Source organism: Sinohyriopsis cumingii, unplaced genomic scaffold, assembly GCF_028554795.1.
Source record: "Sinohyriopsis cumingii isolate HCF-2022 unplaced genomic scaffold, ASM2855479v2 utg001510l, whole genome shotgun sequence".
Lineage (NCBI taxonomy): Eukaryota > Metazoa > Mollusca > Bivalvia > Unionida > Unionidae > Sinohyriopsis > Sinohyriopsis cumingii.
In genome coordinates this window covers 1,299,401-1,310,303 of record NW_028316007.1, presented here as the reverse complement: position 1 = coordinate 1,310,303, position 10,903 = coordinate 1,299,401, and the positions used below count along the sequence as shown (strand labels likewise).

General features: G+C 42.5%; 1 non-coding gene across 1 annotated transcript; it reads left to right on the top strand.

Moving 5' to 3' along the window:
- The first annotated feature begins 10,115 nt into the window (after positions 1-10,115).
- On the top strand, positions 10,116-10,227 carry LOC149772403 (U5 spliceosomal RNA). The gene has a single exon (XR_016417713.1). It is a non-coding gene; the product is annotated as a U5 spliceosomal RNA (small nuclear RNA).
- Positions 10,228-10,903: the final 676 nt, after the last annotated feature.

Below are 10,903 nucleotides of genomic sequence, written 5' to 3'. Positions count from 1 at the left end.
AGTGGTGACTGACGTTCCCGTTTCAGGATTATTTCAGGGAAGGATTGTGAAGAAGGTAACTGATGCAACTGCTCAATAAAATGGCCCACAATTGTTTGTCTCCTTGTTGCAAACTCAAATTGGCAATAGCAGCACCAATGACACAATACATGACAAAGATTTGGCAGAAAAAGATGATTTGCGTTTCAGGCACACTTTCTCCATGCCACAACCACAAGATTCGTTTTTGTAGATCTTGCAGAGAAGAACTGGGCTAAGGAGTGGTCACGGATGTCTTGGCATCTGAGGCTGTGGTGAAGAGCATGATGGTCACTTCTTTTTGTAGTCTATGACTTGCGAAGCGGCGACCCAAGAATCAAACCTGGGTGGATATCCTTTCCAACGTACTTTGACTTCTTTGACACTTCGTTTTTCCACTTTTCGGGTTCTTTGTTCGAGAATGCTTTCGATGTCGTAAAAGTCGTCTTCTTTTTTGTTCACACGTTGTAACTCGGGCAAGTAAAACGTTCCTTTTAACACTTCCCCGTTCATGTCTTCCAATTTATAGACGGTAGGATGACGGCCACCCACTCGTCCAGTGACACAAAACGATCCGGTGGTCCATTTGCTTAAGTAACCTTTGTCGAAAGTGCGTCTGGTTTTTCCAATGCGCAGCCAATATCCGTCTGTCAGCACTTCACCTTTCTTGGGGACAGTCACCGTGGGGACGTACCAAACAGGGGCTAAAAAACAGTCACTTCGTTGTCGGGAGTCGCTTCTTTTGGGGGTGGGGTCACATCCGATCCTTCGATGGTAAGAATGGTTGTACGCTTAGACCAAGTGTGGATAGACTTCGATGAACTTGAGAGTGTGTTGATGCATACAAAATTTCCACATGCGTTCTTTCAAGGTGCGTTGAAAATGTTCCACGATGCTGGCTTTGGTTTCGGGATTCTCGGTTGTGAAAAAATGAATGTCACGTTTCTTTAATTCTTTTTGGAAAGCTTAGTTCAGATATTCGGTGCCTTTGTCGGTTTGGCATCGCAAAGGGTGACGACCACTTTGTTTTAACACCAATTTTAAGGTTCGCAATAACTCACTGTTCGATTTGGAAGTCTATGGCACGACCCAGACAAATTTCTAAAAGACGTCGATGACACAAAACAAATATTTATAGCCACGATTGTAGGTGGCCATATGAGAAACATCGGCTAAGTCGGCTTGCCATTGATGATCGATGCCCTCCACTCGGGTGCGACTTCTGGAAATTTTCGTCGAATGGGTTTGTGTAAAGTGTACTTGGCTTGTTCTTGTAACCATCGTCGCACTTGAGGTAAACGGAGACTTTTCAGAAGGGTTTTGGTAGCACGATACAATTTCTGAAATCCTCCGTATCCCGTAGGATGCGATGGATCGTAGTAAATGCTGGCTAACACCTTCTCCATTTTTGTTGATAAGTAACCCACTGTTCACTGACGCTACTCTTATTTTCGTGTGGTATTTTATTGGATTTTAATGCATTGCGTGTCCGGCGAGCGATATGTGTCGAGGAGGAGGAGGAGGAGGAGTATGTCTGAACAGGGGTAATCGGTTCTTGTTTCACCTCTGTCTTCACCTTCCTTTTCTCTTCTGTCCATCATCTTTTTAATCGATCCAATTCTGGGTGTAGGTGATGTTGTGCACTTGCGTACTTTCTCTGGTGGTGTTGTTAACTTGCATACTTTTTCTGGTGAAGTTTTAAACTCTTCTCCTTCTCCTTTTTTGTCCTGGTCACGGGGGGGTGGGGTGATGGGGGACTTTTCATCAGGATCTTAAAATCTTTCAGAGTCGGCTGAGATGTTTCGTCCACAGCTTTCTGGTGAATAAGTTGCAGTCGTTGCAATAGTTGACCATACCTTTGCGATTTTTCTGTTTCGGACAAATCGTTGCGATTCACCAACAATTGAAATTCGTGTTGTAACTGGGACATCTCGGTCAAATGAGGATTGGGAGGCAAATGCGTTGTCCGTTGTTCTTGCCAACGGTGGTATTGCATCCATCATTTGTAAGGCACTAGAGCCAGTATTCGTCCACCCATCGGATTGCAATTGCCACGTCTGAGATCTTTTGACTCCAGAGGTCCCTTTTATCTTCTTGTTCCTTTTATCTTAGACCTATGGGTAAAACACCTCCAAACAGTCATCCTCCAACATGGATCCCGCTATTCCTTTGACAAGAGGTCCTAAAAAAATCATCCGCGTTGCACCATCATCTTTTACTTTTGACGGATTTTTATTTTGTTTTGGAACATTTGGCGAAGAACATGTCGATATTTGGCTAAGCATTATTTCTGGTGCTTAGAGAAAAGTATCGTTCCTTTCAGGACATTCAATCAACATTCGTTCACGGTATCGATGACATCTTTCGAGGCTGTTTGAATGAGTTGTTTTCGCATGGGTGAAGAAGCTTTGGTCAGGAAAGATAACATGTCCCGATCTTTTGCTAAACGATGAGGAAGTTCGTTCCCTTTCTTTCCTTTTGTATCCAGATAGTGGTGTTCACTTCTTTTAGGGGATATCTTTTTGGTTCAGGAGCAAAATTACACTGAGGTCCATTGCTTGACCTGCGTCTTTTTATCTTATTTGTATGAGAAGGTTTGAGAGAAAAAAATCCTCCCTTTTGGTTGCTCCTCTTTTTCTTTGGATGACTGCGTCTTTTCAGTGGTAGACTTCGATGCTTGGCTAAGTGTTTTTTCCGATGAAGACTGTCCTTTTCTTTTTGTCTTTCCTTTCTGGAAAGAAGTACTACGATGGTGGTAACAGTGTGCACTACTTTTAGGGGACATCTTTTGCGCGTTCAGGAGCACAAAAGCACTGATCCCCATCCTTTATCGCAGGTATTTTTTATATTGGAATGCATCGCCACTAGTTGTCTTTACGTCGTATCAACTTGATGACATGCATCACACGTCGTGAAGGGCTTCGCAACGGACTAAATCGGGACAGTTCTTGCTTGGTGAAATCCAGTAAACTCTGTAACATGCCCGATCTCTCATGGACTTTGATTTTGGGGGCAGGTATTTTGTGAGCAGCTGCCACTGCCGCTAAAGAGGAGAAGGGTGTCACCGCTGGAGAAGTTCTTGGAGACTCGGGTTTCCATTGTTTCATCAAATGAGGAAGAACGGGTGTCAAATTGGACTTGGCTGGCATCACTAGCAACGAAGAAGTGGAAGAACCTGAGACTACTGGAGACCCGGTCACTGTCGCTGTAAGTCGTGGCCGCTTGCGGAAAGAAGCCGTTTTCTGGGGGGTCTTTTCTGTGGGTTTTCTTTTTCTTTTTCTGCAGGTTTTCTATTTTATTGATGTGACCTGGTCTTAACACCACTGCTCTTTTATTTTTGGCGCGTTTGTATTTTTTGGGAGTGGGTTTTTCTTGGGGAGAACGTGGAAGTGGCATTGGGATCCCATTTTAAGTGGGAGCAAATGATAACACCTCCTAGAGAACAGCTACCTCCAGGTTTCAAATAGATTTGCTTTTTAGTTTGAGTGTCGACGCAAGGATCGGCCAGTTGCGTCAAGTCAGTGATGAGGAATGTGAATGATGCCCTGCAGTAATTGATGTGCTGTCCCCGTAAACCATCGTAAGACTTCTTTGAGACTGGCTTTTAAGGCACGAGCACGTATCTTTGGATTGTTTTCGTGACCGATGCCGTACAAGGCACGAATCAATTTGACGGGAAGATGAGACTGAATGGACGTCACGTCGACGCCGTGTGAGACAAACCCAAAGTCAAAGTTATTTTATAGATTTTTTGTTGTTGCTGTTGTTAATTCGACGATGGAGACGTGTACAAGATAGGCCCTCCATCTTGGCACCATTGGTGAAGCCGACGGGTACTAAAACGCAAATAATCGGGGTGGAGGCTTAAATCCACAAGTAAATAGGCGTGTGGGGTTTGAGTGGCATCTTCGTACGCATGAGTCAGCCAAGTCGTTCTTAACTGTTTGGCTAAGAGTCGCACTTACAATTTATCTCTAGGGCTTTTAAACAAGACCAGATAATGAGCATTGATAATGATGGTGCGATGGGTTTTACTTTGTTGAAACAAATTTTGAGTGATGTAAATGACACTGGCATTACGATGATGCCCTTTGCGCGTAAACCAGTTTAATTTTTTCTTCGTCTTCTCTTAACATGTCGTCGAACATGACCAGATGGGTTTGACGGGGGTCAGATACGATCGGTCGTCTTTGCCCAGGAATGCCTTCCACAAACACGATGGAATCGCCTTGACTTTCTCGTAAGAGACTATACGTCGATTGCCACACTTTGTAACACCACACGATCCGTTGAGGTGCACGATCGATCAAATAATGTTTATGTTCGATCAAACGTTTGACAAATTCGGTTTTGCCTGAATCGCTGGGTCTGGCAATTAAGATGTTAAAGGGATGGCAAAGATACAAGGCCTCACAACTTACACGATCTAAGTGTTCGTCGATGACTGAAAGTAGAGGAAGAGGGAGCAGAGACAGTAGAGTAGCAATAGTGCAGGGAATGTCACTTTTGACACGAAGACAGACAAGCCAAAAGTTTTTATGCTTTTTCAGGATACGTTTATTTCAACACATGTTTAAAATGGAACAACATGAAAGACAAAAATACATAAAAGCCAAAATGTTCAGCGATAAAATACATATCACATGATCAAAGTGGAATATAAACAAGTCACTGTACAACATGTTTTTGGTAACAAAGGTGTCCTAGGGATAGTGTGTAATGTTCTTACAATCTCTACATTGGGTACAGTCACACAGGTGTCCTTCCAGAAAGGTCTTTCGGGAATGTCCATGACACTCCTGTCTTCAAAGGAGTGGTTTTCCTCGGTGTCGGGTTCTTCTTCTAGCTTTTTTAGTAACACAAGATAAAATGTACCTTTTTCACTGGACGTTTGAATTTAGGATCACAACTCAAGGGCATAATGTTCCACTTCTTTGGTCCAAGCCTCGAAACCCCAACTTTTCCAGTCACGTACATATGTCCAGCGAGGGTGTAAGTCACAAGCTACACACACATCGTCATATACATCTTCGATACCTAAAAGTTGACGAATCTTTTTTTTTTCCCGTAGAGGTCGAGAAGTATCCAGATGAAAACGCAAGGCTTTTAACAAAATGAGTTTCTAGTGCTCATTTAAAGAAACCACTTTCATGTTTTATTTGGTGACAAGTGCTGTTCGTAAAGAGTCCACAAGGAATCGGCTGGTAAACGAAACCCCAGGAAACAAGTCACTAAGACACACACCACACGTCGACCCGAATTCAATGTACACAGTTCTCGTAATAAGTGTTGACAATCTTCCACTGTCTGAATAGTGTCATTGATTTCCTTCCACGGAATTTGTTCAATCACGAGTGAAAAACGTTGTGGCATAGTAGCCTGTTTTATACCTCTTTTTATCGGAGACAATGAGTGTACTTTCTGCACAAAGATGATTTTACTCCAGTGGCGAATCAAAATGGTTTAGTCACTAACTTGCACATCACACTCCGTTCAGAAGTTTCCTCTTGAACTAAGTTTACGCTGTGTAAAATATTTTGGTAATCCTCTAACTCGTTTACTTTGGAAAAGAGCATATTTTAAATACATAGAAATGATTTTGAGTTTGCGTTTCATTTGTATTTTGACCAACTCTCTCATTGTGTTCTCTCATCTCCACAGGCAAATCACGAATGTTCTCTTGTAAAATATCCATCCAGAGAATACTGTGTTCGTCCCACTAAAGGTAGTTAGTGACAATTCTGAGACCATCGAGCAAGTTCCAGGTAAGCCGAATCTTTCTGCTCCTACTCGTGAAGTGACACACCGCAACTGAAGCACTTGACTTTAACCCCTTCGCACAAGTAGATAAATCCGGCTCAGGCTAATTCTTCATGTGTAGACACTTCCAGATAATTAGGCCATTTTCCTTGAAAGGGTTGGAATGGACTTTCAAAGTTGCAGTAATCAGGCAAACGCACAAGGAACGAATATTCGTCTTTCACAGGCTCGTTTCGATAAGGGTACCGTAAAATCCGCAAGAGCTTACTTAGAGTTGGATGATATCCATAGGTTGGAAGCTGAATGGTTTCACTCGGAGAATGACATTTACAATGAAAACCAGTAAAGTGATAAACTGTTCTGCAACGAGTGTCATCGCTTTGGCATCCGACAGGTTTGACACGCACATCATCATTTTCCATGATAGGTGTAGTGGTAGTAGTAGTCATAGCAAAGTTCCTGTGATGTTCTGCTGAAGTAGTCATAACAAAGTTCCCATGATATGTTACTGAATCCCTAAGGTCACAGCGTATGGCATCCCTGCAATCGCAAGGCAGAGCATCGCACTCCACTTGAGAATCTCCGAGCTTGAATGAAATCCTTTTAAAAGTAGTCATCTTTCTCGATTGAAGTTGGTAGTTACAATGAAATATCGGTCTTGGACGTTGTCCCTTTTTATATGCTGACCAACATCGCCGTGTCCGTACCGCAAAGTGAAGTGGTTGGTAAGTCGCACTCGCTTCTGGTACAGGATCTGATACACTTTTTCCAAGGTCGACTGACAATTTGGTGTGTTGGTAAACGTACAATCTTGTGCGGTTCGTAGAAGGTCACTTTAAAGTTTCCATCCTGTCCAGACTGCAAGGCTTCTTTAAAGACCCCAGAGTTCACAAATCGACTGGTTCGATAATTGAGAGTCAGTGCTTTGACTTTACTCTCGGTGTGCACTTCTCTTTGTAGGTCCAGGTATTCGTAGCCGTAATTTTTCGGACCGCCACTAAAAAAATCTTGTCGTCGGGGTACTCTTCCGTCCAGGCTCCTAAACGGTCTCCTTCGATCTCATGGTAAGAGTGACCCAGGTGATCGATGTAGATGCAACTGTCCGTTTCAAAATACAGCACACGATCTCTTAACAGTTCTAAAACTTCGAACACTTTTAAGTGAGCATGGGCTGTCACATAAACCACAATGATGATATTTCCAAATTCGTCGGCTTGTACAAAGTCCAGTTCTTCTTCGTAACTGAGTAAGATCAAGTCCTTAGGAAGGACGTCTACGTGTTGCATGTACTTGGTTTTGTCATGATTCATCTGGAAGTAGCGGGAAGGATCGGACAAATACTCTGTCTTGGTTAAACACGGTCGTTGTGCCATGTTGCCCCACAAACAATTCAGCATCACTTTGGCAAACGATCGCCTTCCTTCGTTTTTCTCCACGTGGCCTAAAGTGATGCCTTCCTGCTCCCAGTATTTCTTTTTGAATTTCATTTGGTTTTTGGGAGTGTGTCACCAGGAGGATAGCCGCTGCCTTCTTGTTTCACTTTCCAAAAGGCATCCAAGTAGTCTGCGAAAATGCCTTTCTGAGTTTGGTCACCCTTGTGGTATTTTTGTTTCTTGGGAAAGTGGTAAATTTCGTAAACTTCTAACAATTGGTATCCCAGGTCCGGAGATTTGAATAATTCCACGCGTTCTTCCTGTGTGTGCTGACAAGGTCGGTCTAGGTTGCACGTTTCGGCACAAGTACGGCACAAGGAAAACATCAGTTTTCCTTGGCAAAAGTGATTTAAAACGGGATGGTATAAGTCCGTGGGAGGCAAGGCTTTACATTTAATCAATCCTTCGTTATGTTGAATGTTGTGTAGTTAGATTTGTTCCATCAGCAACTGGGGGTGCCATGCGGAAAAGTGACAATATTTGCACACGTAAGGATACAGCGAATACACATCCAGGTATTTGTTTGCTTCTCCTTTCTCATCGTCGGCGAGGTACAGCAAACAGGTGGTATTCGTCCGTCCTCCGTACAAACTATCCGGTGGATTCAGTGGGTCCACCAACTTGTAACTTTCCACGATGCGTTTAAACTCAGGATCGGTTTTCAAAAGGTGGTCGTACTCGTGTTCCCACAAATACACCAATTTGTATCCATGCTGTTCTGACTTCAAGAGCCACTGACAAATGGCTTCGTTCAGTATTCCATGGTTCGTTTGGTGTCACGTTGATGATAACAGATGGGACATTCGTGAAATAAACAACCGTTAAATTCGTACATTATTTTAGGGTTTTCTAAGTCCCAGCCATCTACCGAATACGTTCCGACGGTCTTTTCGCCTGCTTCTTTGGGAGCGTGCTGGATCCATTTGTCTTCCTTGTCGCACAAGTAATGTAGCCAGCTTAGTGCTTTGACAGAGTAATGACGTTTGACTAGAATTGGTCGTTTGAGGGCTTATGACAGCTATGGTGTTTTCGGGCATGAATCCTTGGCGGTATACTAAAGAACACGCTTTGGCAATGATGCAGGCTTCTTTCAAAGGATCTGTCTCTTCGTGCTCCATGAGTAGTTCTCGAAATTTTCCACCAAATCGTCTTAAAATGTCCACGTCGGAACGACAATTCTTTAACATTTCTTCCTGAAAGTCGAAGGGGTCTGAGGCGTGAGAGTGGTATCAAGCGTAGAAAGCTTCTCGTTGTTCGTTGGGCATGTTGTCGGGATCGTAGTAGTGAGTCTCAGACAAATAGGGTAGAACGGCGTGTTGATTGGTTTCGGTAATGAAAAAGAGCGGAAAATAGCCTTTTGTCATTTCTGTCATTCCAAACGTTTTAGGCATTCGACTCAAAGGCATGGCCATGTAACTCATCGAATCTTTAAACCGCGCTTGTCCCACTTGCATGTAGATGAGTTTAGGTCCGTTCAAAGTGGCTAGAACGTTCGGTACTTTGTTCCGTATAGTATCTGAGAAGAAACTGGCCATCGTATCCAGAGAAATTGTGAGCCATCGCCGTGGCATAGCGATGGCAATCTCCGTAACGTTTGATGTCCTCTTGACTCCATGTCTCGTCGATGGAGTCTAAGTTCCATTAGGCGAAATCGGCCAGCGTTTTAGGTCCTCCAAATATTTTTTCACGTCCTCCATGAATCTTCCCGCAGTGAGGGCAATAACTAAAGATTGGCTCTTGGATGTACTTCTCGCACGCTCGATGAGCCACGCAGAAATTAGGAATGTGAATACCGGTCTCTTGCATGCATTAGAAATAGAAAAATATTAAATTGCTTTTCTTCTAGTCATCGTCTTCCTCTTGATATTTGGAATGGTATTTTTGGATGAAACATTCGTATTCCAAAATCCACGATTTTGCGACAAATGTGACATCGTTTCTTTCCTCGACAAACGTGTAACTTGGCACTATTGGTACGTGTGCATTTTCCACAAGTATGGCACAATCTCAGGAGATGACAAGCACTTTTCTGCTGTGAACCTTGAGTCTTCAAATGTTGTTGGTAACAGCTTGGCCTGATAAAAGTGCGCTGACAAGCTGGGCAATGCACTCGTTCTTGTCCTTCGTCAAAACAGGGTTGAGACGCCAAACATCCCTCACATTTCGATCCACAATGATTGTGTTGCCCTCGATTGTTATAACCATATTCACATTTCTAGCAGTAATAACTGTATCCCAGGAACGGGGAGATACTGGTGATAGCATCGAAATGTTCATCGTGATGATAGACGTGAATGTATTTTCCGTCTTTGAAATCTTTGCCTTGAAACAACAAAGATCCACGCACTTCTTATGGGTGCACTTTCAAGGTGTAGCGTGCAGCCAAGACGTCTTGCAATATTTGCATTTCAAGAATGTCACAGGGGTTGTCTTTGGACATCTCCTCATGCTATAACTGGCGTTCTGCTTCTCTTCGTTGTTGGCTCGGTCCGATCTGTGAATAGTTTTATATGCTCTTTTCAATTTTTTCGTGTCGTCCTTGTCGGCATACATTCATCCCACCACGATGGCACGGGCTAAACACGTCTGGTCTTGAGGGTTGTTAATTTGGGAGAGGCACTTTTTGGTGCTGCGAAGGTCGTCAAGCAAAATCATCTTTTTGCGTCCTGTCCTTTGGGGAAGAGACGTGGGTTAACTCCTCTCAAGCTATAACACATATTAAAAATTAAACCTAAAGTCTGCAGGAAGTAAGACTGAAAAAAAATATATTCTTTTTTATAGTAATTACTAGTACTAGCAAGACTGAATAAATGTGAAAATATTTTAAAATATGAATACCGATTCTAACAGCTTTATATTATATAATTATTTATCTTATAAATTGATAAAATCATGATTTTGTATTCACTCTGGTTTCTCTTCACATCGTATTACTCTTTCGCCTTTCACTAATGATTATGGAGAGAAACTTTCAATGCGTCTATGAACATTATTTGAAACTTCATGTAGGGGAAGTAATATAAATTAAAAAATTAAAAACAACATTGTTCCGGAAATATGTATTGTATAATTTTGAGAATCAACCATAGATCAAAACCATATTGTGCCAAGTACTTTTGAATATCGTCACGAACGGCCGAGAACCAGGTCCGAGATTACTTCGTCGACAAGATAAATGAAAGTCGAATATGTTTGCAATTTCTTTTCAGGCACACCTTCTAAATTGGTAAGCTCGTATCATAGGCCGGCAAATTTCCCCAATTCTGTCAATGCATTGTGAGAGTGCTGACCACATGCAAGAATTACTGCCCTCTGAAAGTAAAGTGCATAACATGCACCTCCGAAACTAAATATTTGATAACGGAAGTGCTCCAAAAAGCATGAGCAATATAACGTTTTCCGAAAACACGTACACGCATTTTTTTTAAGGAAGCATTTTACCAAGTTAAAATTATGATAAGGATATATATTAAATTGACTTCAGCAAGTTACGAGAGTAAACAAAGTAATAGAGCCAAGTGTATGGAATTCATTTCATCACTCTTGACATACAGGCTTGACTTGAAAGCTGGTCAGCGCAGATAATATCCAAAATGGAATAGTAAAACGCCAGAGTTGCTTACTTAACGGCGATGGTGCAGGATCCACAGTACTAATGATATAATAAATGGGAACCAGCCTAGAAATAGGTG